Below are 20,629 nucleotides of genomic sequence, written 5' to 3' on the forward strand. Positions count from 1 at the left end.
CTAATTTCATACAGTTAACTAGTTTATCATCGGAAGTCGTTAGGTAATCCATATTAAAGCATTTTCGAAGAGGACAGAGTAGTTAATTATCATTAAAACGATAAATATTTCTAAACGGCACTATGTTTGTTATTTTTTTTTTGCATTTTGCGATAAGAAATTTAAATATTATTCACATATTATCATTTATATTTTGATATTGTCAAAAATGTTAATGTATTATTTATATTTTCAAAGAAGGAAACTTTGATGGTGCTTATATTATAAATTTGAATTTATATTATCTCGTTCGAAAATCATTGATAAGCAGTTTAAAACTTATAATCTAGTCAACTCAACTAATACTGAAGACAAGGCCGAATAGTGCAATACATGAACACCTTCCTCAAGAAAAAAAAAAAACAATCTAAATTTAAATTTTTATGGTGGACTGCGAGTTTTTATTTTTCTTATCAATCTTTTAATCTAATAAGTAATTTATATTAATACAAGCATTTACCGTTAAACATAAAATTATGAAATAACATTTATTAAAAAAATATTGCACTTCATAATTATTACACAATACAATAACTTTTTAATATTATTGTATTGTATGTGATGTGCATTACGTTAATGATAAAATATTTGCAGTAATGCCATATAAGTTAGGCTTAATAACACGAATTAGAGATAAACCTGAACAAAGAAGTATATAATGATACAAAATAAAAATGTATAGTATATTAGCGAATTTAATTAGTTTATAGGCAAAAAAAGTAGACGACATCTTTTATTTTTTTAGGTATAACAGTGCTCATGTACTCGGTACCTAACAGTAGAATTAGTGGCTAGGCTAGTATATAGGCCTTAGGTAGTAGATTCCAAATGTTTTTGTAGGAGAAATTCACAGTTAGGACGTTGCGGCGCGTTGAATTGCGCGTAAAGCTGTCCTGTCTTGATGGGGTGATCAAGGGTGTCACTGTATCAGCTTGCCGTTCCATCAGATTATAATTTTTAGGGAATACAGAGATGTGTTGCACACATATACCTAAGATATTTTGCGCAGTTAGTCAGTCCTTACGACTGTCCTCTACAGACATTTCGGCTACGAGGACAACATCCTCATATACCATGGGATGTATGCCACAATTGAATACTCCTAAGAATCAAGACGAAGGGAGTGATGGCTTGAGCTTAGTATTATTTTCTAAAAAAAAATGTTTTTTTTTGTGTCCTATGGTTCAATAATTATTTAATGCGGAAATTAAATTACTTTAACAAATACATGAATGGAATAAATTAGACGATGACTATACATAAGTATTTTCTTGATTAATGTTGTCTTCTCGTCAGAATTCGGTATTTTTTATGAATCTCTGGAGTAATTTATATTAACATTAGTAGTTAACACGTATTAATTACACTAATTTCCACTACGAAATGCAATTTTAATGGGACATGGTTCTATAATAAGCTATCAGCATTTTTATTTGAATTCAAAATATCTTTAACAGAAAGGCCTTTGCCAAGTAATTGAATCAATTATAAACGGAACATTACTCCTTTTAAATGGTGGATATGGCTTATCATCTAGAACTAAATTTAAGTCGTTTCAACCGTGCTTAGAAATCCTTCTAAGCACGGTTTTATTTAGTTCTAGTATATCCATACTTGAATGTTGTTAAAAAAAAAAACTAAATTAAAACCGATTTACGGCTATGCGGTATTACAATTATTAGATATTTACCCACCAAACAAAATTAATTTGCTATTTTTTTTTGTATTACAATAAAACTTACTTATATTAATTACGTTCAAGAATTTTTAACATTTTTATTTTGTACCTTAGTTAATTGTATTAAATAATTTATAATTATAAGCAAGTACAATGTCAAGCAAAAGTAGCAAATATAATTAGATAATTACGTTTACAGTATTTTTAATAGATAGATAAATTAATCATTTATTCAAAGAACTACTAACTACTAAAATAATCTTTAATCGATACTAGTTTCGCTGTTGTTTTGCGTGAAATGAATTAGATATACAGGTTACTCGCGTCTCTTGGAAGTCGTTTCGTATTTATTGTAATAATAATACTAACGATTTTATTAAACTTTTTAAATAACATTTCCCGCCAGTCATGCAACTAAGATATTTTTTTTGACATAATTGATGCTTCAGACTTTAGGCTTTGCAGCCAAACATGTTTAGTACGCTTCTATGATATTTCATCAGCGGTTTCCGAACGTTATCGCTCTTTATATGTAAAGGCGATAACGTTTCAATATGAAAAGTATAATTTATTTAAAATGACTACGATTTTTTTCAGGTGATATTATATCGAATTGCGTTATAGTATTTAATTTACTTCTTTTATTTCGTTTTACCTTGTGTGTGTACTTATGTATGTGTGTGTATATTGCATATCCTGCAATTGCACGTTAAACCAGTTTGAGACAACGGATTGAGCTGAAATTTTGCACTTTTCGGTACAGGTGACAATACAACATCATACTTTATTCGTTTTAGTGCACAGATAAATACTTTAACTTTTGTTATATTTTTTTTTAATGTCACGAGTAAATATACGCTACTGAAACATTATTTTAAATAAATAAAAAAAAGCGTATTTATTAGTTTTTTTTGCTTATAAGCTCATATAAGCTTTCAATACAATTAAATATCGTTAATGAATAACATTTAATACGTTTTTAATAGAGATGTCTTTTGTTTTGAAAATGGAAGTAGTCACTTTTTTTTTCGTAAATAGTTAAGGTTGTATAAACCGCATTCTTCAGCCAAAGAAATATAACAATAACATTAATTAGCTTCTATCTGAGTAACGGCGTCGGAAGTAAATGGTTTATGACATTAGTAAATTATTTATCGGTTATACTAGGAATTATTTGCAAACACGATTTTTAATAATGTTAATATTCTTAATAATTGTTTTTATAGTTTGTGCTTAATTAGGTACCTACTTGTTAAGTTGTTGGACAAAGGAATTGACTTCAATTCAAATAAAAAAAAATTACAGTAATTACAGGTCTTATTGTTAGCCGCATTTCAAAATCGTATTTACGTTTTTTTTTTTTTTTTAATAATATGAACGCAAAGATATATCAAATATTATAACTATCCATAAGTTACGTCTACCTACAAAAAAAAACATAATATTTAACATATATATATATAATAAAATGTTAAATAAATAAATAAATGTTATTGTGCAATAACGCAGCGGGTGAAATTACTTTTGAGTTATCATATGCGAGACGAAACAAGCATCACGTATTTATATACACATCTACATATGTATAAAAACACACATGCACATGCTTTAGTTCTACACATAATCGAATTCTGGCCATATTCTGTATTGCTATAATCTATAAATGAAGAAAAAATCATAATAGCGTTCGACTTCAACCGATTTGGCGATACCTAGTGTTTATAAATATTCACCATTGCGCTAATCCATTATCGCGGATTATGGTTCCGAGCGATAACTCAGAACTACCTATTACTGATAGTGGCCACCCGGAATATATAGTTTGAAATAATAAAATGCATTCACATTTAAACGCCGCTGAAATATTGAAGGATAAAATTTGTTACGATTTTTTTGTAAAATATAATCGTAATTATAATCTGGGTAGTTACTTCCGGGTACGAATTTATTGATTTTCAAAATTTTATATTAAAATTGACACATTATTGGCATACATGATAATATCATGTACTGGCAGTTAAAAAGTCCTGACAGGGGATCATAGTTTGAATGATATCATGTATTTATTGTATTTTGTCTGTATAATATATATTCAGAAACATAGAACGTCTAAAGTGAACATTACTTATTGAACACCGTTACGGAAGTTTGACGATGACTCGGATAATTTTAATCGAGAAAAAAAAAACCTCGACAAATTACATCTCCAGGTAGTTACATAGAAAGTGGGCGCGTGCCAAACTAGTACTACAAAAACTCGAGTTTACAGTGGATAAATCCGTGCAATTACACACGTACGACACTGTCAGGTGAAATATTGCGTGGTTCAATTTGCCTTGGATTCGGGCACAAAGCACGGGTTCAGATCTAATTATGCGCCACGCGCGCCAGTTTCTTTGTGATAATATAATCGATCTATATTTGACGCGGATCATTTTTTTATGGTTTTCAAGTGAAGTATCATATTTTTTGCGTCTCACAGCAATAAGTTGTCTTGCTCTTATTGCCTCAAAGTCGATTGACTTAAAGATATTGTAATATTCTGTTTTTGCAGACATGGCCAAAACCATCAGTTAAGACTGGGCATGAATGTTTGAATCGAACTGTGTAATAGACATGAAAAGATTAATCTATATTTTGATTAACAAATCGATTTCATTATAGGTAAGTCTATTTGTCGGTCGAGTAGCCTTGTCGTTAGACACGCGCTGCGCTCCGCGGCTGCGCTGGGCCGGCTGCCGCTTGCGTCGCCGCTAATGGGCTCCATCTCGCGGATAATGCGGCGACACCGTTACCTTTCTCAAATCACGTACACTATTGTAATATCCAATCGGCCAGAAATGAGATTGCGGCTAACAAGTTATTTACATTGACGTTTTAATATGTTGAGTGACTGAAAAAACTATTTAAAAAGGTAATTATAAAGTGGTGTCCGTAATAGCCACCGTACGCGCCGGCATGCCGCCTTTGTGACGCAGCTAAACCCTCGAGATTAATTTTGGCGGTACAATGAACGGCTCATAGTTAAAATACATGCTTCGATAAATATAAGTTGCGATATCGGTTTGTCAATTCTAAAGTTTCGAAAGCGTTCGCGCAAAGGTCCCAGCTGAGACGATAGGATCTTTATTGCGCCTCGTTTTTTGGAAAAATGATTAATATAAGGGATCGGTGCGGACGGATAAGTAGTTGAGATTGACGAAATGATGCGAGGTCTGTGACCGGGTGAGGCTGGCACAGCGGGGCGGGAGGGCGAAGCGAAAAGCCGCGAGGCTGCATTGCGCGAGCGTGCCCAAAAACTAACCATAATTTACGGACTACTTGCTGGACGGCTGCCGACGACACGCGCGGAACTTTTTTACTGTGCCCTGATCCTGTTACAAAGTAAATTTCTCACGAACATCAGAAGCACATCTTTGAGGAATTGCGCGTTAATGATGTTCGAAAATTAAGAGCAACCACGATTCGTTACTGATAAATTTTCGAGCAAATTTGCCTTAAGTATAGTTGATTTCCCGAACGATCTTGAACCCTGTTACGTCTCGTAAAATTATTAAATATGAGGAGTATAAGGCTTTTTAAATAATGACGAAAGATAAGGAGTTGGAAAAAACGGTGTGTTGCGCGGATGTGGAATTTCGGTAGCCCACGGCTAACCAGGGTTGGACTGAAAGAAGAAAATATAAATCAGTTATGAATATCTTGATTATAATTTAACATTAGAGTAACATAGATATAAATTATGAATATTAAATATGGTCATAATATGTTACTTGAAAATATCTTATCAAAACGTCATAAATCTAACATCACATATTTTTGATGTTTACGCGTTTCATACTCGTAATTAATTGTAAATCTTTCTGATACATATTTTTAATCTGCAATATCAATATCAGACATTATGATATCAATTATGCAGAGTTCGTCCCAATGTAAACTGTATTGATGTTAAGGGTGCGTGCAAACGTAATGCGATTGTTCACTTTTAGCATGTTGACGTGAGAGGATCTCCAGCTTTAGGCGATCATGATATCTTCGTTACTTTAAAATATAACCATAACATACACACATCGCCTTTAAGACGGTCGATGCCTCGCTATGACAAGAAATAATCACGTGTAATCGTCTGGCTTCACATTAACCTAAAAAATAAAATGTGTAACACTTCTTAAAATATTCATCAAAATGTAGACAGGTACCTACAGCAGCAATATATTGCCTTTCTCCAGGGTAAGGCGACGTGCAATCTAGCGATTACGTGCCTTTTTTGCCCCCCTCATTATGCAGATTCTGGCGAAAAAGGAATAAATTTAATAACATGCATTCGTGCGCATGCGTTATCGAACGCACTTGCTTCTGATAATCTGCGCGCGCGCCGCCCGCAATTACAGTGGGAGGGAGGGGGGAACGCCTGAACACGGTGCGGCGAACCAAAAGCCAATTCGATTTTTAATTTACCTTTCGCAATTCCTAGCAGTTTTGCAATCTTTGTTCACTTAAATACTTATTACTTAATCCGCTCTATTAAATTCCTTTGTAATAGTAAAACTTATTTGTCAGTCGGTTAGGAAAAATAAAGACCGAGCTGTTAATTTGAATGGCACACTTTCAGTTAATATCAACATTGCTCAAGTGACATTAAATTATAAAATAATATCAATTTTATTTTCCATCGGCACGTAATGATTTAATATAGGCTGTACATAACATTTATTTAAAAGTTTACGGTAGATGAGAGGGAATGATGAGATGAAGATCGGTTAAGCATACCTAATTTGGGATTTCCTCAATCGGCTTATTTAACTACTGTTCAGATACTTAGTCTACCCTCCCGATAAGTTCCGGATCGCGTAAGGAGATGCATGTGTCAGCCCTGCGGTACCATAATAAGGATAATCTTCGCACCTGAGAAGTGCAATTAATAATGGACGAGCTTACGTACTCAAGATCTGCGCAAATACTGTTAAGATTATCATAAGGGTGAAGGAATTACAACGTTTGCGGAATCTAATGGGTTGGTACCTGTTCTCGGGAGCTGCGTCGGTTAATTGTTAATGTATTCATTTTAAGCCTATACAACGTTAATTCGAATGATATTTCATCGATTCTGTATTTAAAATAACTCGATTCATTAAAGAGTAATTAATGAATCGAAGCTAATGCTACCAACCGCGGTCGAACTCCTTGGGGAGCTGCGAAAGAACGTCATATATTTTCGAAGAGCAAGCGTGGTATGTTACACTGGTCCGATTGGTTTTGTCAACCACTCTTGAATCTGGGAGACGAACGTGTGAGGCGCGTTGGCACGTCGCGGGCGCAGGGGTGTCGTGGATCAAGTCGACCAAAAACTGGCCCCCGTGTCTTAGCCTTGAATGGCTTAGCCCTCTGGTCACGAGCAAATAGCTGACGTGGCCTGCGGCCAGCCGCGCCCTGCATACATAATGTGTACGCATAAGAACTACAGCGATATGGAGTCGTTTCGAAAAAATTTAACTATCATTATTGATAACAACATATAAAATCTATTAAATAACATTTTAAGCTAATTATTTATTAAAGTGGTGAATTTTCTATAATTGTTAGTGTCGTAATTGCCTGTTCTGAGTTTCTGAAAAATTAAAAAAAGAAACATATATTAAGTTGCACGCAAAGCATGATGTTTTTACTAGCAATATCGTATCTATTATTTGCGTAAAATATTAACTATAAAATAAACTATTAACTAAAGTAATAAATATGTATAATTGCTGATAAAATAATTTAGTCTAAGGTCAAACAATAATCAAGATTTATGATTTTAATACAATATTATATTGTGCTTCTCCGGTGAAAGGATGTGAATATTTTTTTCACAACTACATCTGACATTAACCCTTGAGAATACTTTTGATAGTGGATTGGTTCCCCATGTGTGGTTGAGGAGCTTAAGGGCTCGGGTGATGATAGCGGATCTCTGTTAATCTGCTCTTCCACCAACACGTAAATAAGTAGCTCTTTCCAACTCAAACCCAAACATATATATATATATATAAAGAATGTACATCAGAAAGTGTCCTTTGAGTTTTTGTCGTATCGTATGACTGTCTCATACGGCTGAGTTACAAAATTGTACCCCCCACGTTTGTAAGAGAAGGTCCGCGACAGAAAGCTAGTTTTTGTATAAACATTTTAATAATAACCGCATTAAAATCTTTTGGATAACATATCTTGTTTTGCACACATATCTAAGCAAGCGTTTCATATATTTTTCATTTGAACATTACACGGTTAGTTTTTCTCGACTTACATTAAAATGTGAACCGACTACCTGACAATTGTCCCCAATCACCTTTGAATTCGGTCACTACGTATTAAGAGAACAATATATCTCGTCGCAAAACGTCTCCATAGCTGCCCGCGTGCCAGTAATGGAGTATTTCGTATTTGTTTCATTTTTTGTTTTTTGCCGGTTCGATTACTCGAACGCGATCTCCACATCATTCTCCGCGAAATTCGGGAGCGTCTCAACAGCCAGCCTTCAGATATTAATTATTGATTGACGATAAAGTATGCGTAAATATTGTATGCTGGCTATGATTATAAACCACTTTTTCCATTACGAGGCAACATGATACGGCGCGTTGGTGAGCGTGAGAGTATTAGAGTTTGGAATTGTTTTTGTTTTAAATGTGTTTTTATGGTAGCATTAAGGTACGAATATACTGTTCTTTTATAACTACAAAAGGTTTTGATAAACATCTATAAGATACACAATGGCACGGCAGGGTGGTTAATTGCTAAAATCGCCTCTCATAAGAGCTCACCGTCAGCTGTCGTCTGCGCCAGCGCAGCCTGAAGAGTGCGTACACCGCTTCAATGCCCTATTTAATCCATATTTAGCGAAAATTTATAAAGCTAACCACAGTTACTTCGAACTTATTGAATTAAATTCGGCTTGTATTCAATTATATATTAAGTCAATGCATGTTACGTAATTTTCTTTTATTATTACTAAGACTAAATCTAAATAAATTTATTGTATATTTTAAATTCAATTAAATTCTATAATTATGTGTGAATTATTAAACTTTATGAATTTTAAAATCGTTATTAATATTAAATATACTTATAATTTCTATTAATGTCAATTTTTCATATTATATATTGAGTATGGAGTTTGCATGGTATATAATAATAATTATTGCCATATATTCTCTCGAAATATATGGCAATAATCTTAATGTGATAATAATAAAGGCACGCTATAAAACGAGGGATCAAAATTTGTTTCGTTCATAGTTATCGCGGTGGCACACCAAGTGTGTATTGTGGCTAAAACAATAGGTCCTCAGTGGTGCTTCAGCTTAATTTTTGAGTGCGAGTTAGTATTTGAATTGGTTTTAATCGTGGGATAAACAATGGGGAGTCGGCGACGCCCAGCCCATGTGCGCCTGCGCCGTTACCGCTCGTTGAATTAATTTGTATTGTGAAATTAAACGTAGACTTTAAGTATAATTGAATACGGGTGTAATGCTTAATTGTCTAGCAGTATGCTTTATTAATTTTTAAATTTCGAATACAAAAATAATTATTTGTCCGTTATTGTTATGTTACCTTTTAGTATTAAGCAAACAAATTTTAATTATTTATTTACACTAGTAATATCAATAATTGAAAAACAATCATGTGATGCGATATTATAAGAACGCGCATACGTTAACGGCAATAACTATTAATGGATTGCAGGAACCATTTTTATAGATTAACGTTTTAATAAAAAAAAAATATAGAGTGCATCGGTAAGTATGTAAATTGTGAGTAAACGAGTTATCCCGAGGGTAGGGGTGAGTGATGCGAAACGCGTGAGCAATCATTGCGATCGACGACTCCTGCGCAGGGAAATGACGGAAACGCACACACGCGCAGACATAGCGTGCACACACATCCGACAGCTAGCGATAAGTTAAAGCCGATATTATTAATCCATTGTTAAAAACATTTCTATGCAAATCAATTTATACATCACTAACGATACGTATTCAACTAGCGTTTTTGAGTTTTTATTCACATTCATTAAGACGGGAAATGTTATGCAATGAATTTGATTAGTACTTATAAAAAAAATACAAATAATTGTACATGTTTCAGTATCACATATTATTTTTCCATATCATCGCGACATTGTTCGATATAATTATCATATTTAAGATACGACTTTTGGTCTTTTTAAACTATCATGTATTTCGGAAATTAAAAAACAAAAAAGTCTGTATGATTATGTTTAGATTTTAAAATTAAATATTAGCTGTACTGAGAGTATTTATATGTTACATCGATTTACTTTTTTTCATATTGTAGCATGATCTGACTATCAACGTACAAATAATATTTCCCATACTTATATTATTGGAGTCCATAAATATAATAAGCACTATCAAAGATAGAATAATTTCTCTAATCTCAAAACGTACATAACTACATATATTTATTTATCAAAATAATGATGTTACGAACTTGTCGATGGGGTACAATTAAAGATAGAAGAAACAGATATTCCTTAAGACGTTAAACATTACAAAACAAAGGCCTCCCAAACAAATTCAAAGTAAATATGTGTTATAGTTTAACCTGCGCATTGCCAGTGAGTCAGTCAGTCGATAGGAGCTGGCATTGTATATATGTAGCTATAGGTAGGGATTGTCGGCATCGAAACATTCGCAACAGAAAATACGTAAATCGTATACGTAACACTTTCGAAGAATATTTCGGTATTCGACTATGAATTATTTTGAAACACGATAAGATCTATGCGAAAGTGGACGACATGTGTGCTGATAAAAAAAAATGTGTCTGTACACTTGTCACGCACTCATTGTAAAGAATTACTTTCGAGCATTAAATAATCGTTTCGTAAAGGAAGTCGTGAATTCATATTCGGCATAACGACTGTCTCGACGCACGCACGATATATTTACCTAATTTATGTTTTACTTAACCGCCCTCTGTTATATTTAATAGAAGACAGAATCAAAACAATGTTTCGCCCGACCATCCGATATCGGTCTTTCAAAGCGTTAATGTAATTTCAAGTGAACGTGTAAATAGCGTCACGAGCCGTGAGCACGGAGCGATAAGCTTTCAAAAAATATTATCTAGTACGTAAAAAAATACGTAATTGCTGTATTGCGTTAGAAATCGCACACGTTTACGCACGCATCGGAATTAAGTAATTAATGCCGCCCTGGACGTATCGGCCGACGATCTGCGGTGCGCTCTCATCGAACGTATAACAATCAGCAATCAAAACTCCGTTAGCTGTGAAAACAGTAGCCGCGATTATTATAATTTGTGGGCAGATCGTTGTGAAACTCGTCACACTCGCGCCCTTGTTTATCGATCTATCGGCGGATGCGTCCGTGATTACCATCGCTGAGCTGACCGTTACACGGCGTAAGTTTTTCGCGTAAAAAAGCACAATTATAATAATGGTCGTCCTAGTATGGGATACTGACTTGTTTATGCAAATAATCGTACTAATTAAGAAGGAAATTATTTTCATTGTAGTTTGCATGTTGTATGTCGTGGAAAAAACGATGCGGTTGATTCCCGATGGGGGCTCGGTTCGTTGTCATTGGCATACGTAATTGGCAAGGTTGACTGATCTATTGACGGTTGGGAAACAAGAAGGCATACGTCTATTATCGCCGATTGACTAGCAGATAGAAAAAAACTGTTATTTCGATATCGATAAATTGAATAAATAATTCCGCAGATCTTGATGCGCCTTTATAAAGTTCTTAGTTCGTTACGCATTATAAGTCCCTTGTTTGTCGAACTCCTTTTGAAAGCGGCTTAAAAGAGAATAGGGCAGGGAATTGAAGTAAAGGGTTCAACAGAATGCCATATCGCCAGCTTAATCTTAGCGAGCAAATTAGGATTAATTGAACTTTTTCCTTTTAATTCTGAGAGTCTTTATGCTTCGCGCGTAATTCGTTCAACATGTCACTCGAGGAATTTTATGGAGATGATATAACGGATTTTATGTTTTTTTTAAACAAATATATTGCATGATTAGAATCAATAACATATAAATAAAATGCTAATAAGATCATGGCGCCATCCTTGATAAGATGATTATTAAATTTGGCAACCTCCATTAGCACGATTTTGTTACTTATTGATCCAACTATTAGCATTATATTATAATTAGTCTTAGATAATGTAAAATAGTTTATTTCATCGTTAAATTAAATGCATGTATGAATAAATAGATATATCACTATTCGAGATTCTTTTTGATTGATATTTATGAAACAACAGGTTCCTTATTTGTATTTTGGAAAAACTACAGCCATAATTGTCAAGAATTTCTTTGAATATATTTGCACGGCGGTTTTTAATGTGATTTTTTATTGGCTTATTTTAAATAATGAAATTTTGACAAATATACGTTAATTTCATTTATTATTATCTACTGTTTATAATGGTTTAAAAAAAAAATTCTTAAAAGAAATATGTTTAAGGTCATTAATTTTTATGACTTTAAGAAAATACTTTATTTAACCTAAAAATATAATAATAATAGCAACTCTATATAAATTTAGAACGCAAAGTGCGTTCCGAACTGAATTAAGGGGTGAGGGGTTAGGTATCTATAACCCGATGGCGGTTAGGGGCTCTCAGGTGTGACGGACGGAAACCCACTATCATTAACCTACCCACATGTACGCACCCCCACATGCAAACGCTTTGTTTACGCGAAATGTACTCGTGTGCGTGGGGACGGATTAGGCGTAACTTTTTTTTTGTTTATTTCTAAACGGTGCCTTAGGGTTGACGCTTATCCAGATTATAAATAAAATACAATATAAATTGTCATAATTGACACAATCAAAAGAAATGTTGAAAATGTTGTAGAGCTATAAATTTTTTTGAATTTATTTATTGGCTTGTAGCAGACGCATATAATTTGCTTTTTTATTGCGTTGTATAAAATAAAGTACCCATTTCATTCAATTTATTTACATAAATACATTTAACAAACTCAAATTCTCTGCTCTAAAGATGATCAAAATTGCGATTATTATTTTCATTCAATCATTTATCAACCTCGTATCAATACTTTTCATTCGCAATATCCACGATCAAGTTGTTCCATCGAGTGCACTTCGATGACCGAATAACTTGAATAATTTCAAGATTTGATTGTTAATATACCTTTTATCTGATATTAGATCTGCAGCCACTAGACCACCGAGGCAGTTTTCAAGTAAACATGATAATAATAATTAGCCTAAATATTCAAAGGTCAAATAGATACTTTGTGTTGAATAAAAAAATTGTATCGAAAATATATTTATTAAAAATTAATGATGTAAGTTCCGCCCTGTACGGCGAGTGGCGACACAGACGGATACACATGGTGGACAGTGAGGTAAAGCACTAAAGCTCCCAATAATCGTATGCGGGTTACGAGTTTTCATAATTCGTTTTAATGTTTATAAATATTTTGGAATCTTAACTAGAAAAACAACCATCAGTATCTGCCCGCGGTTTCTCCGGTGAGGCCCAGTGTCTTTTCTGTACCTCTGATTACATATTGGCAAAAATACCTTAATACAACACTTAGTAAGAAGTGTTATACAGAATTAACTTAGATCTATACCGAAGGCGTCACTATTGTCGCTCTGAATAGTGAGATTCGGTCTATAGGCTCAGAAAGCTAGATCTTAGGTCTTGTATACAATATAACAAGGAATTCAGAGCCACGAGGTTATTTAATAAACTTTCTCGGAATAAAAGTAATCGTGTTCATATCAATATTAAAAACATGTCGAAACGTCGGTTATTACGTTGAATATTTTCTCTTGACTATCTATATTTGAATCACGTGGGAATTTAAGCGTTATCGTCACATTCAGTTTGAATGAGGGTTAGCTAAAAAATGCGATTGAAGAGTTGACAGGATGTGGTCAAAGCTACACAATTATCAACGGTAAGAACTGCAAAACTCGTACATATAAGCAAAAATACCAGTTTAGTATTTAGTTTTAATCCATATTTTAAAGATCACTTATTGTCATTTATGATGGAATAAATACAGCTTATTATTGCAACTCAACAGACAGTCTGACGTATAACCTAATTAGCGGACCACCTCGTGAAGTGCACTTGCGATACAAGAGGGGTTAAAGTTATACTGTGTCGCAAAAATAAATATTCAAACTAGATTATGCTCTTTGATTATTTATACATCTAGATATACGACGAAGCTGAGAACGAGTCGAAAAAAATTGTAGCCAACAGTTGGCTACTAAATACACGCACACTAGTAGAGTAGTATGTCGTTTGGCGAGTGTCTAGTGTAGCTGACAGGCACACCATGATAATAAAGTCGGTTAGTTTGTTATTGTTCTTTTGTTGTGAATATTAGAAAATTGAACTATATATAGAAAATTGGTCAAAATAAATTAGCGTAAAAATTAAAAAACATGTCCTAGTTATTCTGTAAGAATAAAGAAGGTGATGGATTTAACTTATGAAACAATAGCAAAATATTTCACAACGCGTAAAAATAATATATTTATCAACATTGATATATTGGCGAAAGACTTTTATTTTTTAGCCATTGTTTTAGGTTCTGCTGATAATAATAAAAGTTTGATTTATGCAACATTTAATTCATAGACCAAAAGTAATATTGGTTTGTAGTAGACGCGAAATCTTAGCCTGAGATGTTTACGCTCGAAAAACAATAAAAAATAACCGTTCACAAGTTATAACTAAAAATATCGTTTCAAATCGTTATCGTTAAAAAAACTGTTTTTAACTATGACGTAACTAATTTCTGTGACGCCGATTAAAATGACAGTTTGCAATCGATTCGCTGGACAAAATACTTTTGTCCTTTATAAAAAATGATGCCTTCCAAAATGTATAAAGTCTGTAATAAAATTAAAAAAGTGGGCTGATCATCAAAATACGTTACGATATAATTTTTATTAATCGCTACAATGTCTGGTGCGCAATGTTATAATAAATAGGTGAAAAAACTCGTATAATATTAAATTTACTCACGGTCAAAGCGACAAGGTGTAATTGTACACGCATCTATGCACTTGCAAGGTGCGCGTAATTGGTGGCCGTCATCGATATCAGTGTAATTACAGTTTATTCAGAGCTAATTTTCACTTATGACTACATTATCGTGCAACACAGTAGCCTTTTAATTGGTTTGTTTGGTTATTAGGTAATGTAGCATATTTAGATTAAAAAACATAACTAGCGGCCCCGCCCCGACTTCGCACGAGTGAAATTTTTTATTGGCTCACTATTAGTCGCTATTAGAAGTTCTAGTAGGCTATAAACGCTTTTAAGTTTTCTGAAAATTTCCGATGTTCGCTGCATTTTTCTTAATTTTTCTTTCCGTAAGAAGCTTCTACGAAGTATTAGAAAACTTAGGAAAAAAAAGATGAATGAAATCGGTGAAGTCGTGCACAAGTTATGGCGTGACCAAGGAAAACAGGGATTCGTTTTTATATATATAATTGTTTGAATAAAACATCTTTAATGTTTTCCATATTAATCTCGATATAGGACATAATATATTTGATAAATGTATTAATGTGTGATTTGGATGATGTTTAATGAAACTCGGTTGTTTTACTCATATATACGAGTATTTCATCCCATGATACGAATCAAACGATACGATTCAAAGGTATTATCAAACTATATTACCATATACATATATATCAACATGAAAGAGCGATCAAATCAGATCGTAAAAAAATCCTCTCTATCTCCAGTTACGTTCAATTTTATCAACATCTTATTAAGCAATGTCTTCGAATAGATCAGTTTTACGAGCTGGTATTTTTTATGATGAAACTTGTAATGAACTGTTTTCTTATGTCTAAAAAGGAAATAAAACCTAAACCTTTTTGAGGAGTCCATTGATGTGTAACCTACTTCATTTATGAGAGACACTTTCAAGGAAAAAAGGTGCGATACAACATAATAAACGAAGTAATACGACCAAAAAGTACGATGGACCTTTTTTAGCATTTTTTACTTGAAAAGAAGTTATAGTCACAATAATTATTACTAATGCCTTTGAGAATAATGTAAATTTAGCTATCGATCATTTTAAAGTTTTGCCAGAAAAATATATTATAAGTCATTATATATATATGCAATATTATTATATTTCCTTTTTATGAATGAAATCAATTTGAAATTAGTTTTTTATTGTCTGGTTGTTTATCATTAAAATCTGTGATTTGCAGAAAACACATCCACATTTTCTTTTTTTTATATAAAAATTATATATAAACGACGGGTTTATATATAAACCTACCAGCAACTAGATCCTCTTAAAATTTGATGACTTAATCATCAAACAAATCAAATTCCAAGTAGCATCTTAAATCCTTGGTATCGTTAAAATCTACAATTCGTAAACTTGGTCGTGTACCACAACACAACTTCAATAATTAATTATTACTTATTAATCCTTAAATACGACGATGTTATCATTGTAATCTCAGCCGCGTCTATTGTCCAGCCCTTTGACACAGCAATTTAACTGCTAATTCCCTGACATCAGCACCGGTATAGCCGATAGCATAAGTGCCTATATTTAGAATCTCTGCGACTGATTAATGAATGTTTTAGAGCTGGCTATGGCTAAGGCGGGCCAATTGACATTGTAACCCCAGCCTAGAAATTTATCTCTCGCTGTTATTGTAATGTGTTTTGTCAAGTCATTTGTCTTCCATCAAACATTTTAAATGTGTTAATATGATATTTTGTTTGTAGTAAGTTTCGAATATATTCTGTAGCTTTAAAATAAGTATTGTTTTACTGATAGTACCTAGGTCCCTTGCACGACTGTATGGGTCCACTCATTCAATAGTTATTGTAAATTAATCATTTGTGTTATTGCTGTATTCCGATTTGAAGGGTGAATGAGCCAGTTTAGAGTATGAGTTAGTTTAGTTTTGGACCGCAGTTAGCGGCCTATTGGCGGTGTAAGATGTTAACACGACAGCCTTCCTAAAAACATCAGAATAAAGAACATAATCATCTAAGTACTCCTGAATGGCGGCGCGTTGATATTAGGTTGGTTTTAATTGTCAATTATATATCCACGAAGACAGTAAAATAACATCTTAAAATAACGACTTAAGTAAAATAATAATAGATTTGTAACATGTTTTCATTGTTAAAATTTAAACAAATTACCAATTTTTATTTTTGACGACCTCCATATTTGATTAGTGTGTACACCGGTTTTCATACGCCACTCCGAGGTCCCGGGTTCGATTCCCGGCCGAGTCGATGTAGAAAAAGTTCATTAGTTTTCTATATTGTCTTGGATCTGGGTGTTTGTGGTACCGTCGTTACTTCTGATTTTACATAACACAAGTGCTATAGCTACTTACTTTGGGATCAGAGTAATGTATGTGATGTTGTCCAATATTTATTTATAATTTTTAGCGCGCTACAATTTAGACTATGAAACAGTTTCTCGTATAAATAATATTTCACGAGTATATAATTGTGCTGTTAACTTGTTGAGCTTTTGTAAATTGTTGATCAAAATTTAGTTTCGCGTCCGATTATTCTGTAAGTCAGGGTCCCAGACGTGCTTTGTGACTTTATGTTATATTTAGTAATGAAGCTATCTTTGTCCCTGTCTCGTTTAGGACAATAGTTTACGCCGGACAGCTATCGTAGCGGAAGCGATAGCGGTAATAGCGGTGTATCGCAGGATAGATTCTGTTATCGCCTCTACATGGGAATTTATACGTATTGAATACGTTGCGGTCACAGCTCGGTGTGATATCGCTTGCATTTTTCATAGACATTTTGGTTTTAAATAAGATTCTTTTCGAAACGAAATTTATTGTTACTTTTCTAGGAATCATACGTTAATGACTCAGTGTTATAAACACTTGATTTAAAACCATACAGTTCACAATGAAGAATAAAATGAATTACTTTATTTAAAGACCACATTCATGTTTAAATTAATTGTCAGTTGTTTAGTGTTGGTTAAAAACGATCAATTATGGTAAACCTACAGACAACAACTCAACTGCATATCAAAGCTCGTAGTAAAGTTCAACGCTCAAAGTGCATAATCGTAGTAATCGGCCGGAGCCAAATGTCATCGACCCATTTATCTCATCCGCCATCCCTTTTACAATTACAACAACAAATGAGTAAGAGTGCACCGATATGCGTGCGCGCATCGATACGATGCAGAGGAATAAAATCCTGTGTGAACGAACTCTAATCTCTGTTTTGTGGCAGCATCCAGACCCGAGATGCGCACGCACTGATAGATCGTCAATGAATCACGACGATCCTAGTGACAGACGTTATTTAGAAACAATACGATATACCGTACAATAAAACAACAACAGACTTGCATATAATACCAATCTACGTCTGTTACTAGGTTGTTGCTATGATATTTAATTTAAAAAAATAAAATAACATTCGATTTTTAAATTATATATTTATTTAAAGTACACATGAGAATAATAAAGAAAAATGTTTAGCACTAATTATTTTGTAATAAAAGTTATTTCGTGTCGTATCTTATAACGGTGTTTTTATGTCTATTTAATTTTCCAATACTAATAAGATAAACCCTGACACAGGGCCGGACCGTAAGTTTAAGGGGCCCTGGGCTAACACTACGTAGGGGCCCACCTAAGACATATCTGAACGTAGACTTGAATTAAATTAATTTAATGCAGCTTGAATTAATTGCAGGTCTCGCAGGGCTGCAAACCATGCGATCTGTTTAATTTAATAAAGTTATGGATTATTTCGCATTAGTCAATTTTTGACTTTGACTTGACTTAGCTGGGGCCCCCTTGAATACACGGGGCCCTGGGCTGAAGCCCAAAAAGCCATGTGGTAGATCCGGCCCTGCCCTGACAATATTCCGTTATGTTATAGTTATCAACTAGCACCGAAAAGTTGATGAAAATAAATACCTTCTTATACGTAGTATATTTTTCGTATTCATATTGTTTTATGTATTTTAACATTAAAAACATAGAATTTATGGATGATTAAATGTAATTTAAAGGTGATAGATTTTATTATTCTTTTATTTTACTTAACTTTAAAAATGATTTTTGATCATTAATTCGTTTCTTATCAATATTGTATATTTATCTCGTTATTTTATAATGTATGATAATTATTCGCGTCCTATTTTGATTTAAATATTTGGTAATACTATACGGAGTCGCTAGCCGTCGCGACGACGCACCTTCTAAAGGATATGTTTCTAAATTATGAGAAAATTTATTAAAACCAATTATATAATTAAATCAATATCATGACGTTTGTTACTATGCGCCTTTTGCATTTGTACATACATAAGTATCAATATGTCTTGAAATACTTCTCTGGTCTTTAGACGTAGTATCTGCTTAAGATGCATTCTTACAAATAATTTTCTCTTAAAACTTAAAAATGACACTTTCCAACATTTGAATTAATAATACAAATTTGAAATGTTTATATTGTGAAGCGTCGGGTTTAACTACAACCAATTTATATCTCGAGTTAAGCCATAAATTTAAGATCAGGTAGATTCTTTACAAATTGTTCCGAGATGTTACCGTTAAAGTGATGATCCTGTTTGCTAGTACATTGTCCGCAAAGATTTTACGTAATGTGATAGACAATACCGCCCCGAGATGTTGTATTCATTGTTACGGTAATAAAGTCCAGGTATTCGCTACCTCACTTACAGGAAAGATCCCCTTAATTGCCTTAACAGAATACCTCTGTTTTGATTCCCCGACACGTTTGAAGCTTGAAACAAAAACCCTGATTGTATGGTTTCCATCTTAAAACCAGATATTTTGAATTGCAGTACGACAATTACTGTCGGTACGAAATTGTGAGTGGTTTTGATTTCATTTTTAAACGACACGACGATTAAAATAGCAAGAGAACTATATGTGTTTTTCTATTCTCGTTATGAATAATTAACATGTATGAATATTACATGTTGCGTTATCGTTACCGTTGCAGCGGATTATTGAATGTAGTGCAACATAGTTTCAAGCTTTAGCTTGTTACAAATTTCTTTGAACCTAATATTCCGTCATTTGAAGGGCAGACGCACACGTCATTTCAACGCCGTATTCAATCCGTATGCACTTTACTTAGAAACTGAACTGTCGAATAATAAGTGCATTGTGTGACCGTATACGTATCACACGGATTAGTGAGGGGAATACTTAATATCGATAATTTGAACCGATAATATATTTTGTATGTATCGTAATATTTAAATTTAATTGCTTGTCACATTACTGTGCTGATAAAATACAATCGTGTGTATAAATTTATACCGCACGTTATAGGCACTGTTATACACGTGTTGGTTCTATTGTCTTGTTATTGGTCGTAATTGTAGAGTTGATCATCTCGGCGGCTCCTTAATCTGCCCAATAACGGTCTATGATACCTATTATCGGGGTCCTGATCGAGGTCAACGACTCTATGTGAGCATATCGACACATCGACAGCGGCGGCGGAGCGCGCGCCACGCACTTCCGACGCGACGGATTTGCCGGAATCGGCGCGGGCGCATCAAAAGAGGTTGCAAAATTCGGACGGAGGCGCGCGCGCGTGAATCCATTTGAATATTATTTTTTCGTGCCGACATGGGAATGGGTACTGTACGAACCGTCTAACGTGATCGCTCGCAAAATTTTGTCGCAACACTGTTTCATTTACGAGTAATAATAATGGGATGAAAATCTTGAGAATTTTATACCACGTAATCTCGATTCGCTTTAAGGCAACTTTATGGTTTTGAAAACCGTGCATGACAATATTAATTGCATAACTCGATGCGTTCTGTATAAAAAGTTGCAATTTCGTTAC

The 20,629-nt window shown here is 33.7% G+C and overlaps 1 protein-coding gene across 1 annotated transcript in view; it reads left to right on the forward strand.

The window, feature by feature from the left end:
• LOC125067075 (homeobox protein dve-1) overlaps positions 1–20,629 on the forward strand; it is a 77,259-nt gene that overhangs the window by 1,053 nt on the left and 55,577 nt on the right. The gene's annotated exons all lie outside the window — the stretch shown is intronic.

Source organism: Vanessa atalanta, chromosome 1 (genome assembly GCF_905147765.1).
Source record: "Vanessa atalanta chromosome 1, ilVanAtal1.2, whole genome shotgun sequence".
NCBI lineage: Eukaryota > Metazoa > Arthropoda > Insecta > Lepidoptera > Nymphalidae > Vanessa > Vanessa atalanta.